Genomic DNA, 16,320 nt, shown 5'->3' with positions numbered 1-16,320 from the left:
AATCATGACTATTTGCTTACAAGTAAAAGTAGTGTATTCGCAAAAGATTCCATAAATGTTTGGTTTAATATTGAATTGTCAAATAATATTCTGTCAGAACTAGCAGTTGTTTATAGGCAAATGATACAAAAGGAAACTTAAAATGTGTATTAAAGAATTAAGTGTGCGTCCGAAATACGTTTTTCAAGAATCTGGAAATTTCGCTGGTCAGTTTACAAAGGTGAACTTGTGGGGATCGCAATGCACCCGGGAGAGATTGCTGTGTAAATTACAGTTTTTCATTATTTGAAACAAACAATAACATTTGTAAAGTTGATCTAAAACATCATGTCACAAGAAATAGAATATCTCAAAACTGATCTATTATAGAAACCATCTATAAGTCTGAATGTTTGATGGAGACCTGTCACCTCGGTATATAAAGATGACCTGCTTAATAAGACCATTTTGAGGGTATCAAATGACCACTTTCATCACAACCTGACCTGTATATCAAATTGATTTTCCCTATGTCCCTTTGTAAGTCTTTGGAGATATAACTACAGTATTGTTGTTTGTCATTTTGGCAGTCTTTATTGACAAGTTGGACTTGTTTAAATATCAACTCACCTCCTCATTCATCACCATGTTACACATACACTCGGTAGCCGCCCGCGATAACATCTCATGATCGTCTGTCATATAGTTTTCTATCATTGAGACACCTTTCTCTGCCACAATACGCTTCCTGTAAATAGAGTCAACAATCCTTAGTTATCTCCCATTGATACAAAAGTTAAAGTTTATATCAATTATCTCCCTTTGATACAAATTTTTAAAACATTTATTTATGCATAGTTTGTTGACAGGTTTGACTTACCTGAGTGATTCACTGATTGAGGACACGTTTGACTTACCTTAGGGATTCACTGATTGAAGAGAGGTTGGTCAGGGCCATTAGACCCTCAAAGTTCTGTAGTGCTGTGTTGTCACGTTTGTCTTACCTGAGTGATTCAATGATTGAGGACACGTTTGACTTACCTTAGTGATTCGCTGATTGAAGAGAGGTTGGTAAGGGCCATTAAACCTTCAAAGTTCTGTAGTGCTGTGTTGTCTATGTGAAGGAGATTCAGCATGGGCCTCACTAGCTCATACATCTGTGGAAATATTACTTGATATCTTATCAAAGTTGTCTTTAAATAAATTATATAAAAATTGATTAAATTATGGACATTATTGGTATGATGTAAGAGTTGAAGATAAAACACTAAAAACAGGTTATACCGATAACTGAGATTAAAAGTTTCATCAAATTAGCCACAAAAATTTCTGATAATACAATTTTCACTGAAGAAATGGAATTCACAATTTGAATACTTTCAATTACCATGTTTTACAGTACACTTTTTTTTTTTAAATTGTTTTTTTTTTTTTTTTTTTAACAAAAAAGACATTAATCCACATCATAAGTATAAAGCCTTAATCAACACCTTACCCGTTGTCCTGGGAAGGTTGTTTCTGGGTTCATCGTTATGGTGATTTTGGCGAGGGCTTGAGCAGCCAATGGTTGTCCTTTGTCTGTGTTGTTATCCATGGCCAGACCCATTAACGCCTGTAAAGAGACAATAGAGGTCACAGAGGTCATTACCCTCCTCGTATCCAACTAGTTATCATTGGTAAGTATGATTGTAATGGTCCTGATAATGATGAACTGATTACAGAATCACATTACAGAACCACATTACAGAACCACATTACAGAACCGCATTACAGAACCACATTACAGAACCACATTACAGAACCACATTACAGAACCACATTACAGAACCACATTACAGAACCACATTACAGAACCACATTACAGAACCACATTACAGAACCACATTACAGAACCACATTACAGAACCACATTACAGAACCACATTACAGAACCACATTACAGAACCACATTACAGAACCACATTACAGAACCACATTACAGAACCACATTACAGAACCACATTACAGAACCACATTACAGAACCACATTACAGAACCACATTACAGAACCACATTACAGAACCACATTACAGAACCACATTACAGAACCACATTACAGAACCACATTACAGAACCACATTACAGAACCACATTACAGAACTACATTACAGAACCACATTACAGAACCACATTACAGAACCACATTACAGAACCACATTACAGAACCACATTACAGAATCACATTACAGAACCACATTACAGAACACATTACAGAACCACATTACAGAACCACATTACAGAATACATTACAGAACCACATTACAGAACCACATTACAGAACCACATTACAGAACCACATTACAGAACCACATTACAGAACCACATTACAGAACCACATTACAGAACCACATTACAGAACCACATTACAGAACACACATTACAGAACCACATTACAGAACCACATTACAGAACCACATTACAGAACCACATTACAGAACTACATTACAGAACCACATTACAGAACCACATTACAGAACCACATTACAGAACCACATTACAGAACCACATTACAGAACCACATTACAGAACCACATTACAGAACCACATTACAGAACCACATTACAGAACCACATTACAGAACCACATTACAGAACTACATTACAGAACCACATTACAGAACCACATTACAGAACCACATTACAGAACCACATTACAGAACTACATTATAGAACCACATTACAGAACCACATTACAGAACCACATTACAGAACTACATTATAGAACCACATTACAGAATCACATTACAGAACCACATTACAGAACTACATTACAGAACCATATCACAGAACACATTACAGAACCACATTACAGAACCACATTACAGAACCACATTACAGAACCACATTACAGAACCACATTACAGAACACATTACAGAACCACATTACAGAACCACATTACAGAACCACATTACAGAACCACATTACAGAACACATTACAGAACCACATTACAGAACCACATTACAGAACCACATTACAGAACCACATTACAGAACCACATTACAGAACCACATTACAGAACCACATTACAGAACCACATTACAGAACCACATTACAGAACCACATTACAGAATACATTACAGAACCACATTACAGAACCACATTACAGAAACCACATTACAGAACCACATTACAGAACCAATCACACAGAACAGAACCACATTACAGAACCACATTACAGAACAGAACACATTACAGAACCACATTACAGAACCACATTACAGAACCACATTACAGAACTACATTACAGAACCACATTACAGAACCACATTACAGAACCACATTACAGAACCACATTACAGAACCACATTACAGAACCACATTACAGAACCACATTACAGAACCACATTACAGAAACATTACAGAACTACATTACAGAACCACATTACAGAACCACAACACAGAACCACATTACAGAACCACATTACACAGAACACATTACAGAACCACATTACAGAACCACATTACAGAACCACATTACAGAACCACATTACAGAACTACATTATAGAACCACATTACAGAACCACATTACAGAACCACATTACAGAACCACATTACAGAACCACATTACAGAACCACATTACAGAACCACATTACAGAACCACATTACAGAACACATTACAGAACCACATTACAGAACTACATTACAGAACCACATTACAGAACCACATTACAGAACCACATTACAGAACCACATTACAGAACCACATTACAGAACCACATTACAGAACCACATTACAGAACCACATTACAGAACCACATTACAGAACACATTACAGAACCACATTACAGAACAATTACAGAACACATTACAGAACCACATTACAGAACACATTACAGAACCACATTACAGAACCACATTACAGAACCACATTACAGAACTACATTACAGAACCACATTACAGAACCACATTACAGAACCACATTACAGAACCACATTACAGAACCACATTACAGAACCACATTACAGAACCACATTACAGAATCACATTACAGAACCACATTACAGAACTACATTACAGAACCACATTACAGAACCACATTACAGAACCACATTACAGAACCACATTACAGAACCACATTATAGAACCACATTACAGAACCACATTACAGAACCACATTACAGAACCACATTACAGAACTACATTATAGAACCACATTACAGAACCACATTACAGAACTACATTACAGAACCACATTACAGAACACATTACAGAACCACATTACAGAACACATTACAGAACCACATTACAGAACCACATTACAGAACCACATTACAGAACACATTACAGAACCACATTACAGAACCACATTACAGAACCACATTACAGAACCACATTACAGAACCACATTACAGAACACATTACAGAACCACATTACAGAACCACATTACAGAACTACATTACAGAACCACATTACAGAACCACATTACAGAACCACATTACAGAACATACATTACAGAACCACATTACAGAACCACATTACAGAACCACATTACAGAACCACATTACAGAACCACATTACAGAACCACATTACAGAACCACATTACAGAACCACATTACAGAACACATTACAGAACCACATTACAGAACCACATTACAGAACCACATTACAGAACCACATTACAGAACCACATTACAGAACCACATTACAGAACCACATTACAGAACACATTACAGAACCACATTACAGAACCACATTTCAGAACCACATTACAGAACCACATTACAGAACTACATTACAGAACAACCACATTACAGAACCACATTACAGAAACACATTACAGAATCACATTACAGAACCACATTACAGAACCACATTACAGAACCACATTACAGAACCACATTACAGAACCACATTACAGAACCACATTACAGAAACACATTACAGAACCACATTACAGAACACATTACAGAACCACATTACAGAACCACATTACAGAACCACATTACAGAACCACATTACAGAACCACATTACAGAACACATTACAGAACCACATTACAGAACCACATTACAGAACTACATTATAGAACCACATTACAGAACCACATTACAGAACTACATTACAGAACCACATTACAGAACTACATTATAGAACCACATTACAGAACCACATTACAGAACTACATTATAGAACCACATTATAGAAGCACATTACAGAACCACATTACAGAACCACATTACAGAACTACATTATAGAACCACATTACAGAATCACATTACAGAACCACATTACAGAACTACATTACAGAACCACATTACAGAACCACATTACAGAACCACATTACAGAACCACATTACAGAACCACATTACAGAACCACATTACAGAACCACATTACAGAATCACATTACAGAACCACATTACAGAACCACATTACAGAACTACATTACAGAACCACATTACAGAACCACATTACAGAACCACATTACAGAACCACATTACAGAACCACATTACAGAACCACATTACAGAACCACATTACAGAACCACATTACAGAACCACATTACAGAACCACATTACAGAACCACATTACAGAATCACATTACAGAATCACATTACAGAACCACATTAGAGAACCACATTACAGAATCACATTACAGAACCACATTACAGAACCACATTACAGAATCACATTACAGAACCACATTACAGAACCACATTACAGAACTACATTACAGAACCACATTACAGAACCACATTACAGAACAGAACCACATTACAGAACTACATTACAGAACCACATTACAGAACCACATTACAGAACAGAACCACATTACAGAACCACATTAGAGAACCACATTACAGAACCACATTACAGAACAGAACCACATTACAGAACCACATTACAGAACAGAACCACATTACAGAACCACATTACAGAACAGAACCACATTACAGAACCACATTACAGAACTACATTACAGAACCACATTACAGAACCACATTACAGAACAGAACCACATTACAGAACCACATTACAGAACAGAACCACATTACAGAACTACATTAGAGAAACACATTACAGAACCACATTACAGAACCATACATTACAGAACACATTACAGAACATTACAGAACCACATTACAGAACCACATTACAGAACCACATTACAGAACCACATTACAGAACCATACAACCACAGAACACATTACAGAACCACATTACAGAACCACATTACATTAGAACACATTACAGAAACACATTACAGAACCACATTACAGAACCACATTACAGAACCACATTACAGAACACATTACAGAACCACATTACAGAACCACATTACAGAACCACATTACAGAACCACATTACAGAACCACATTACAGAACCACATTACAGAACACCACATTACAGAACACATTACAGAACCACATTACAGAACCACATTACAGAACCACATTACAGAACCACATTACAGAACACATTACAGAACACATTACAGAACCACATTACAGAACACATTACAGAACCACATTACAGAACCACATTACAGAACCACATTACAGAACCACATTACAGAACCACATTACAGAACACATTACAGAACCACATTACAGAACCACATTACAGAACCACATTACAGAACACATTACAGAACCACATTACAGAACCACATTACAGAACACATTACAGAACCACATTACAGAACCACATTACAGAACCACATTACAGAACCACATTACAGAACCACATTACAGAACCACATTACAGAACCACATTACAGACAGAACCACATTACAGAACCACATTTACAGAACACATTACAGAACCACATTACAGAACACATTACAGAACCACATTACAGAACCACATTACAGAACACATTACAGAACCACATTACAGAACACACATTACAGAACCATATTACAGAACCACATTACAGAACCACATTACAGAATCACATTACAGAACCACATTACAGAACACACATTACAGAACCACATTACAGAACACATTACAGAACACATTACAGAACCACATTACAGAACCACATTACAGAACCACATTACAGAACCACATTACAGAACCACATTACAGAACCACATTACAGAACCACATTACAGAACCACATTACAGAACCACATTACAGAACCACATTACAGAACACACATTACAGAACCACATTACAGAACCACATTACAGAACACACATTACAGAACCACATACAGAACCACATTACAGAACCACATTACAGAACCACATTACAGAACACATTACAGAACCACATTACAGAACCACATTAAAGAACCACATTACAGAACCACATTACAGAACCACATTACAGAACCACATTACAGAACCACATTACAGAACCACATTACAGAAGTGTTAACAATTTAGGTTGAGAAATTTATGTGATGACAACCTAATGTGCACACCGCTGGCATAAATGACACCTGGCTATATAGTGGAATACAATCATCCACCCCAATTTGGTGTGGGGGTGGGGGGGTATTTACTAATTAGACTGAACCTTCTGTTATCATGGAATACCTGTCTTATAAAATGACAGTTTTGCTATGTCTCAAACAGCTGTCCCTCTTTATAGACCCTGCGCGCTTGACTGTACTGTATCCTAACTAAACGTGACACTAACACATTTTCGACCCAAGTAGAGCGCCAATGTCCCAACTAAACGCCCCAATCCCCATTTTTGAGGCCTTCATTTCAATTGCCTCAGGCATAAATAAAGGCCAAAGCTTACACGTAAAACTATAAAGATTTGCAATGATTCTCCATCTTATATAGCTATTCTCTTTCAAAATTGAAAACTCCCATTGTGGCGCTTATTGGGCTCGAATACAGGAGTTCAGATTGTGAATGTAGACAATGGAGTTTAAACAGCTCAATATATATTAATAGCCCTTGCACAATTGAACTGTAACATTGTAGTATTTGAAGTGGTAAATTTAATATACTTATCTATATAGAACTGAAATTTTAAGCGAATTGAATGACACATAAGTGCAGGATTTTGTCGTGAACCAAATGTCATACCTTCATGTGAACTTAAATCTTACTAATGATTCCCTTAATTTGAAAATATAATTACTGATACTTCTAAAATCACCATGGTAGTTAATAGGACTATTCTAAACTAACTCGAGAGTTACGTCGTGCATTGTACTGTCACTCATAATCAGATGTTTAACATCTAAAGGAACACTGTTAACTTACCATTAAGCAACAATACGAGTCCCAGCAACAAACTCACCCACCTGATGCGACCACTAATACCCCTCAGCTCTTCTACAGTGGCCAGTGCTAAAAACACCCTGTAATAATAAATCCAAAATTATACTCCATGCGTACAACCTAAGATTAAGGTATCATAAAACTTTATGTTTTAATCTCAAATAAGAAGTTGATTGTTCTCATGCACTTGGAAGTTAAGATACTTAAATGTAAACTAAATTCAGTTTTAAGAATCGATGACCCAGACCTATGTCCATTTCTTTAAAGACACAATAAAAATGCTCAACAAAGAGAGAAACAAAGGATTTATTCAAACTGTCATCTATACCTGCTCCACAAGGACTGAATGATGTTTGTGAGGACTAATATTGAAGTTCAATATTAAGACAAACATTTATAGGTGGTGGTTGCTGGCACACCTGGATAGATGCTGTTCGCGAGTGTTTTTACTTCTCTGTTGAACTTAAGGGGCAACCAACGCCGACACCACGCCCACATTTGCTATATGCCAACACTCTATTCTCATATCTTTACAAACTCTGGCTTGTCCTAAAATACATCACCAAAATTTATAGCATTATCAAAGTGACAGATTTGTTTATAGAAAGATGAATTCAGGATTAAGTAACCAGAACTTGGTCCAGAGAACCATCACTCATTTACTTACAGTTCAAACAACCCTAGTATGTCCCTCTTAAAACCGTAATTACTTTGTACTGACTACGTGTTACTACCTCTCATCACAACCATATTCAGCTCCAAACTTATCAAATATTCAATGGTTTGTTGCAGTTAGCTAGGATTAAAGTACTATAAAACCTACGTAAATAATATAGTAAAATGACCTTTGTTAAGAAGTGACACTATAAACTAGAACACTGACAGCACGTCAGAAAGAGGGGCCCCGCTATGTGTCTGCACTTGCAAATGACTGATTGCAGCCTTTATATTATTGATTCGTAATCATAATGACTTTAATTAATATATAAAGCAATGAATAGTTTTATTTATTTATGTCATAACAAATTGTTAATAAGTCCAAAAATGAAAATGATGTTCCACGAACCTTTGATGCAGCCCATTAACCCTATGATCTACCTTTGGTCAGTCAAAACTTTGGTGTGAGTTGACTTCTTGTTTAATTCTGAACAACTCTGCTTCATTATAAATGTTGTTTCCTTTTGCAAATGTTCATGAGAAAATAATTTTTTTTAAATTTGACCTTGACCTTTGACTTAGTAACCTTGGCCCATGACTATTATCTTTAGACTTTGGACAGTCAACTCCTTGAACTTTTTAATTTGAAACAACTGGGCGCTTTGCATCATAATGTTAGTAGTTCAAATGTTTATCAGTTAAGAGTTAACAACATTGTATACTTAAATATAAATCACTTTTATATTATAGGCTTATAAATGAAAAATGTATGAATTTACAACACAATTTTTCACCATTGAAGGTGTTTCTTCAGAATTTTGGTAATAACCAAAGTTATCTACCGGGTAGATTAAACACTTTAAGTGATACAGTTGACAAATTTGTAACATTCAATGCTCTCTATGTAAACAACAAGAGTTACAATAAACTAAAGATTCATCAAATGAATGAAAAAAATGTATCTTTCATCTTTTTTCTGTCTTTTTTTTTTTTTCTTTTTTTTTTTTATAATTTTGAATATGACCTCTGACCTTTTCGTGCTCCTCGGGTACATGTTGTTTGGCGTATTTAGCCAGTTCCACCATCTCAGGGACAATCTCCTTCTGTTCATAACTGTTGGTGATATTGACAAACACGGTTGAGGCCGGGTATAGGATGTTCTTCTCCGCTTTCTGTAAAATACATATTATTGTTATTTTAACTTTGAATACGAAATGTAAAGATTTATCTATCTGCCATAACCAGCCATAACTAGAAATGTCGCCAGAGTGGCAAACCCCCTGCTTGGGCTAACAAGGCCTTTTCATTAGTAATAACTCCATTAATTAATAGGAGACTACATTGCAGAACCCTATATAGTTTAACTCGACTTCATTTTATCAGGGTTGCGTATACCAAAATTTATCTTCAACATCTGTCAATAATTTCCAATGGTATAGCAGTTTGCTCCAGTAGATGATGTATTTAAAGAGTTACCCCCCCCCCCCCTCTCTAAAATTTATTGCAGATATTGTAAACACGGTTTCGATACTGTACAGAAGTATATCTTTCTGTAACTTAATAACTGTACATGCTTTTGACAAATGAGACGAATTTATTGCTTCAACTGCCATAACTAATTGACTTGTAATTTTACATTTTGGCAAATTCCTACTGTTGAATAACAAGGACTCTCATCATTTTTTTTTGGGAGTCCCCCTAACAGTACACAAAAAAAACTGCATTTATCGGAAATCCCTACATACATCTGACGGTTAGTCAGTGTTTTTTTCTACATACTCCGGGTCTTTCCTACATCATCTTACCCGACACATCCTTAAATGACTCTGGCTGGCTGTTATTAAATGTTAAATCAATCAAACCAGTACTAGGTTGATGACTTACCGCTGTGACATCAACAAGTGACTTTAAGGCGCCGACATCGTTCACAAGGTCTTCCTTGACTTCAGCATCTAGTGTTAGAAAGGCCAGACCCTCAGTGGCCCAACGTCGCAGATCTACATCCTTAGACGGGTTGTTTAAAAACCTGCAATCAAAATATATCAATGGAGATAGAGTCAACAAACAGGGTCCCGCTTGAAATAGTTAGTCCTGGATACTCTTAGGATAAGCAGGGCATTGAAAAATGAGAGTTAATTATGATTAAGAAGTGACAATTTCAACAGGCAGGTTCATGGAGGATCCGGAAATCTGACTTACTGAGAGGTAGACTGACTACCTAATACATACTAGCTGAACCCGCCATCTTTCTCCTGTGATGGTCTCTTCTTGATTGCTATGAAAATGTCTACAAATAGAATTCCATTTTTTTTTTCTTTCTTTTTTTTTGATTGTACGAAACACATTTATCTGAACTTTTCTAAGTACTTATTATAAGGAGTAGCCTAGGTTTGAAAATCATACCTTCTGCAAGACTTGGCCATAGCAAGTGTTGAGCCTTCGGCCATAGGCTTATTGCTGGCATCCGAACCTCCTGATGTCCCGAGTTTACACAAACCCTATGAAATAGCAGAATACATTTAAACTTACGCCAAATAAAATATATGTGTTAACAAACAAGCATGGTGATTATGGTAACAGTATGAAGAGTTCCGGGGCTTATAAAACTATAATTGACGATAAATATGTTAAAACTTTGACCAAACAAAATCAAATGCTATTGAATTTAGAATTTCCCACTGCCTCTTCACTCACCACTAGCGCGCGAACTTTGATGGAGTCCTCCGCCGTCTGGTAAAGTTTCTTCAGGATGGGGACTGCCCCGGCTAGGAGACTGTTACACCGCTTCTGTTTCTGGGCCGAGTGGACGATAGCTTCCACTGCAATTTGCTGTCAATAACAATTTCACACTTTGTATTTTTAGATAAAAAGATTAAAGATGCTCCACTGCTGAAAAATAGTATTTTTTCACTATCAAAAACAGGAGCAGACGATTTAGTATTTTTCTTAAGTTACAAAAGTTACTTACTTTACACCATTACCACCATTGAAAAGTTTGAGCTTCCAATTTTACTTAAGTTTGAAATATGAAAAATAATTAATTGCATCCAAAAAAAAATTCTGTGGCACTATATCCTATATGGAATGAAGTACTGATTGCCCATGCACCAAAGGCAAAATAAGTTAATTTATATTATTTTTTATATTAATTAGGTATATATATATACACGATTAAACACCAATTATTGTTCAAATGATGAATATCATTTATGCTCTGTCAGCGGTGGATCATCTTTAAAGTTACAAAAAAAAGAAAGTATTACATCTTTTACAAACTTTAATTTTAGTTTTTAATGTTCAAGCATTTACATTCAAGCAAGAAGCCTTGGAACTAGTGAGGTTCAACTTTTATATCACACTCTCTTTACACTCTACACTTTAAATTACAATCTTTTCAGATCCAATCTTTTGCCTTCAGCACGATGTGAGTGTGGATTCACGTGCGAAGATCTTATCACTTTTTCCTTACATGCCCAAAATATCACATTATACGACAGACATTATTAAACGATCTTCATTGGTACCCCGGTGACATCACATTAGATACATTACTAAGAGGAGATGCAGTTTTAGAAAATGATGCTAACCTTAATATTGCAAAGGCAGTCCAAATTTATATTGATAGTACTGGCAGGTTTTGACATTATGAGCATCCTACCCCCATTTCCTATATCTACCCCGTATCTTAGTTGATTAATAGATTACATGTTATACATATGTCAACAGTATAAATTAGTTGTATCTGCTGGCTGGTGTAGTTGAAAGATTTTCAAGGAAAGGACTGGCTTCGAGTGGATCTTCATTGCAATGTGTCCTATGGAATGTGTATAATGGACAACATTTTAAGGAAGTAACCGATCGGTGTTTCCTAGCCAGTCAGATAACTATGTATACAATTATCACTTTTACAAATAATTATAACTTATAAACTATTATAACTTAATAAATAACTATTCTCCTCTCCTATACTCCTCTATATTTCCCTTTTCTCCTTCATTCTTAAAATAGAAAATTTTGATTCATATTATGTATATGTATTGTCTTCATTGCTGTCCATTATGTATATATTCATATTATGTATTCGGGAGAGGACGTTACTAAGTTGGCAAAACTTGTGTCCAATCCCTGTTGTCAATAATTTACGACAATAAAAATATGTTTAAAATCATACTCTCTTGTAAGTATAATTTGGCATTGAATCTTTCCTGATATAAAACACTTACCTGATGGAGAACGTTGCTACTTTCTGCCAAGGCAAACATGATCTTTGTCACACCATCAAACCCCAGTATCATACTGCCAACCTCATACGGACCCTGGTGGTAAAAATATCACATATAATCATAATCAAGGGACACAATTCTCTTCATCAAGGGACATAACTCTCTCACACAAAAGGGACACGACTCTCATCATAAGCTATGGACATAACTCTCTTAATCAAGAAACAGAGTATTTCATATTTTCAAGAAACAGAGTATTTCATATTTTCAAGAAACAGAGTATTTCATATTTTCAAGAAACAAGTATTTCATATTTTCAAGAAACAAAACTTTCAAGAAACAAGTCTTATAACTGTCCTGCTAGATGGATTCCCTCCTTCATGTTATCGGTATGTTAAAAGATACAGTGTATTCTTAATCATTGTAATTATGTAAGTAGATAAAATATATCAAGTAGTTTCCATTAACATACTGGCAATTAGCACTCAAAACTCAAAGGAAAGGGTGTGAGTATTTGTGTTTATTTATCATATCACCTAATTAATCTGTGCAAGTAAAAACAGTTGAATGTCTAAATAACAAAATGCCCAAATTACCTGCAGTAATGTTGATATAGCTTTAAGGGCTTCAATCTTAGATTCAAATATTTCATCACTGAACAAGTCTCTGAAAACAAATAAAGGTACAGTTTAGGTATTTAAGGAATTTTTCTTGCAAAAACCGTATCATGGGAGATAATCAGGTTATTACAAATATGAATAAGCACTGTACTTAGAGTGATAAAATTTTAGTTTAAAACAGGAGCTAATTCAATCAAACAATTTCAAAGAGAGATGATCAGGTTAAAAAGGGAGATAATTCAATCGCACAATTTCAAAGAGAGATGATCAGGTTAAAGGGGAGATCATTCAATCAAATAATTTCAAAGAGAGATGATCAGGTTAAAGGGGAGATAATTCAATAAATAAAAAAATCAAGAAGAGATGATCAGGTTTAAAAGGGAGATAATTCAATCAAACAATTTCAAAGAGAGATGATCAGGTTTTAAAGGGAGATAATTCAATCGAAACAATTTTAAAGAGAGATGATCATTTTAAGGGAGATAATTCAAACAAAATAATATCAAAGAGAGACGATCGGTTTAAGGGGAGATCATTAAATCAAAAAAATTTCAAAGAGAGACGATCAGGTTTAAGGGGATATAATTCAATCAAACAATTTAAAAGAGTATACGAGTTTTAAGGGAGATAAATCCAATAGTACAAATAATATCAAAGAGAGATGAACGGGTTAAAGTAGAGCTCTTCAATCAAAAAAAAATCAAGAAGAATGAACAGGTTTATCAGGAATAATTAAATCAAACCAATTTCAAATCAAAAGGGGAGAACATTCAATAGCACAATTTCAAAGAGAATGATCAGGTTAAAAAGGGAGATAATTCAATAGCACAATTATCAAAGAAAGATATCAGAAAGGGGTAGATCATTCAATCAAAAATATCAAAGGAGAGATGATCAGGTTAAAGGGGAATAATATCAATCAACAATTTCAAAGAAGATGATCATGTTAAAGGGGAGATCATTCAATCAACAATTCCCAAAGGAGAGATGATCCACAGGTTGTTAAAGGGAAAAATTCAAACAAATAATATCAAAGAGAGATATCGGGTTAAAGGACGAGATCCTTCAATCAAAAAGATCAAGAAGAGATGAACAGGTTACAAAGGAGATAATTCAATAGCACAATTTCATAGAGAGATGATCAGGTTTTAAGGAGATAATTCAAACAATAATATCAAAGAGAGATGATCAGGTAAAAGGGAGATAATCTCAATCGAACAATTTCAGAGAGAGATGATCAGGTTTTTTAAGGTAGATAATTCAAACAATAAGTATCAAAGAGTGATGATGCGGGTTAAAGGAGAGATCAATCAATCAAAAAAAATCAAGAAGAGATGATCAGTTTAACAGGGAGATGAATTCAATCAAACAATATTGCATAGAGAGATGAACATGTTAAAGGGGAGATCATTCAATAGCACAAATTCAAAGAGAGATGATCAGGTTAAAAGGTGAGATAATTCAATAGCACAAATTCAAAGAAGATGATCAGGTAAAGGGGAGATCATTCAATCAAATAATTTTCAAAGATGAGAAGACAGTTAAAGGGGAGGATAATTACAATCAAACAATTTCAAATTCAAAGATAGATTATCAGGTCTAAAGTAGATCATTCAAACAAACAATTTCAAATAGATAAATGATGTGAGAGGATGATGATGTGTGGGAGATGGGGAGAAAATGGTATTTGGGTTATGTAATAATGATATGGGTGGGGGAATTCAGTTGTGATCTGTTATAAGGGAGATAATACCAAACAAATAATATCAAAAGAGAGATGATCTGGGTTAGAAGGACGAGATCATTCAAACAAAAAAATCAAGAAGAGATGATAAGGTTAAAATAATGGAGATAAATCAATCGCACAATTTCAAAGAGAGATCATCAGGTTTTAAGGGAGATAATTCTCAACAATAATAACAAAGAGGAGATGATCGGTTTAAAGGAGGAGATCATTCAATCAAAAAAAATCAAAGAAGAGATGATCCAGGTTTAACAGGAGATAATTCAATGAAACAATTTCAAAGAGAGTATGATCAGGTTTAAAGGGGAGATCATTCAGTCAAATAATTTCAAAGAGAGATGACCAGGTAAAGGGGAGACCTTCAATCAACCAATATTCAAACGAGAAGACGATCGGGTTTAAGGAGATAAATCAATAGCTACAATTTCCAAAGAGAGATGATCAAGGTTAAAGGGAGATCATTACAATCAAATAATTTCAAAGAGAGATAGAATCAGGTTAAAAGGGGAGAACATTCAATCCAAACAATTTCAAAGTAGATATGATCAGGTTAAAGGGGAGATCATTCAATCAAACAATTTCAAAGAGAGATGATCAGGTTTTAAAGGGAGATAATTCAATAGCACAATTTCAAAGAGAGATGATCAGGTTAAAGGGGGATCATTCAAACAAATAATTTCAAAGAGAGATTGATCATGTTAAAGGTGATATATTCCAATCAAAACAATTTCAAAGAGATATGATCAGGGATTAAAAAGGTAGATCAAACAATTCAAGAGAGATGATCAGGGTTAAAAAGGGGAGTTAAATTCAATAGCACATTTCAAAGAGCATATGAACATGTAAAATGGGGAGATCAA

The 16,320-nt window shown here is 35.0% G+C and overlaps 1 pseudogene; it reads right to left on the bottom strand.

The window, feature by feature from the left end:
• Positions 1 to 16,320, bottom strand: part of LOC138308716 (protein unc-45 homolog A-like) — a 47,814-nt pseudogene that overhangs the window by 3,319 nt on the left and 28,175 nt on the right.

Source organism: Argopecten irradians, chromosome 15 (assembly GCF_041381155.1).
Source record: "Argopecten irradians isolate NY chromosome 15, Ai_NY, whole genome shotgun sequence".
Taxonomy (NCBI): domain Eukaryota; kingdom Metazoa; phylum Mollusca; class Bivalvia; order Pectinida; family Pectinidae; genus Argopecten; species Argopecten irradians.
This window is presented reverse-complemented; position numbering and strand designations above follow the sequence as displayed.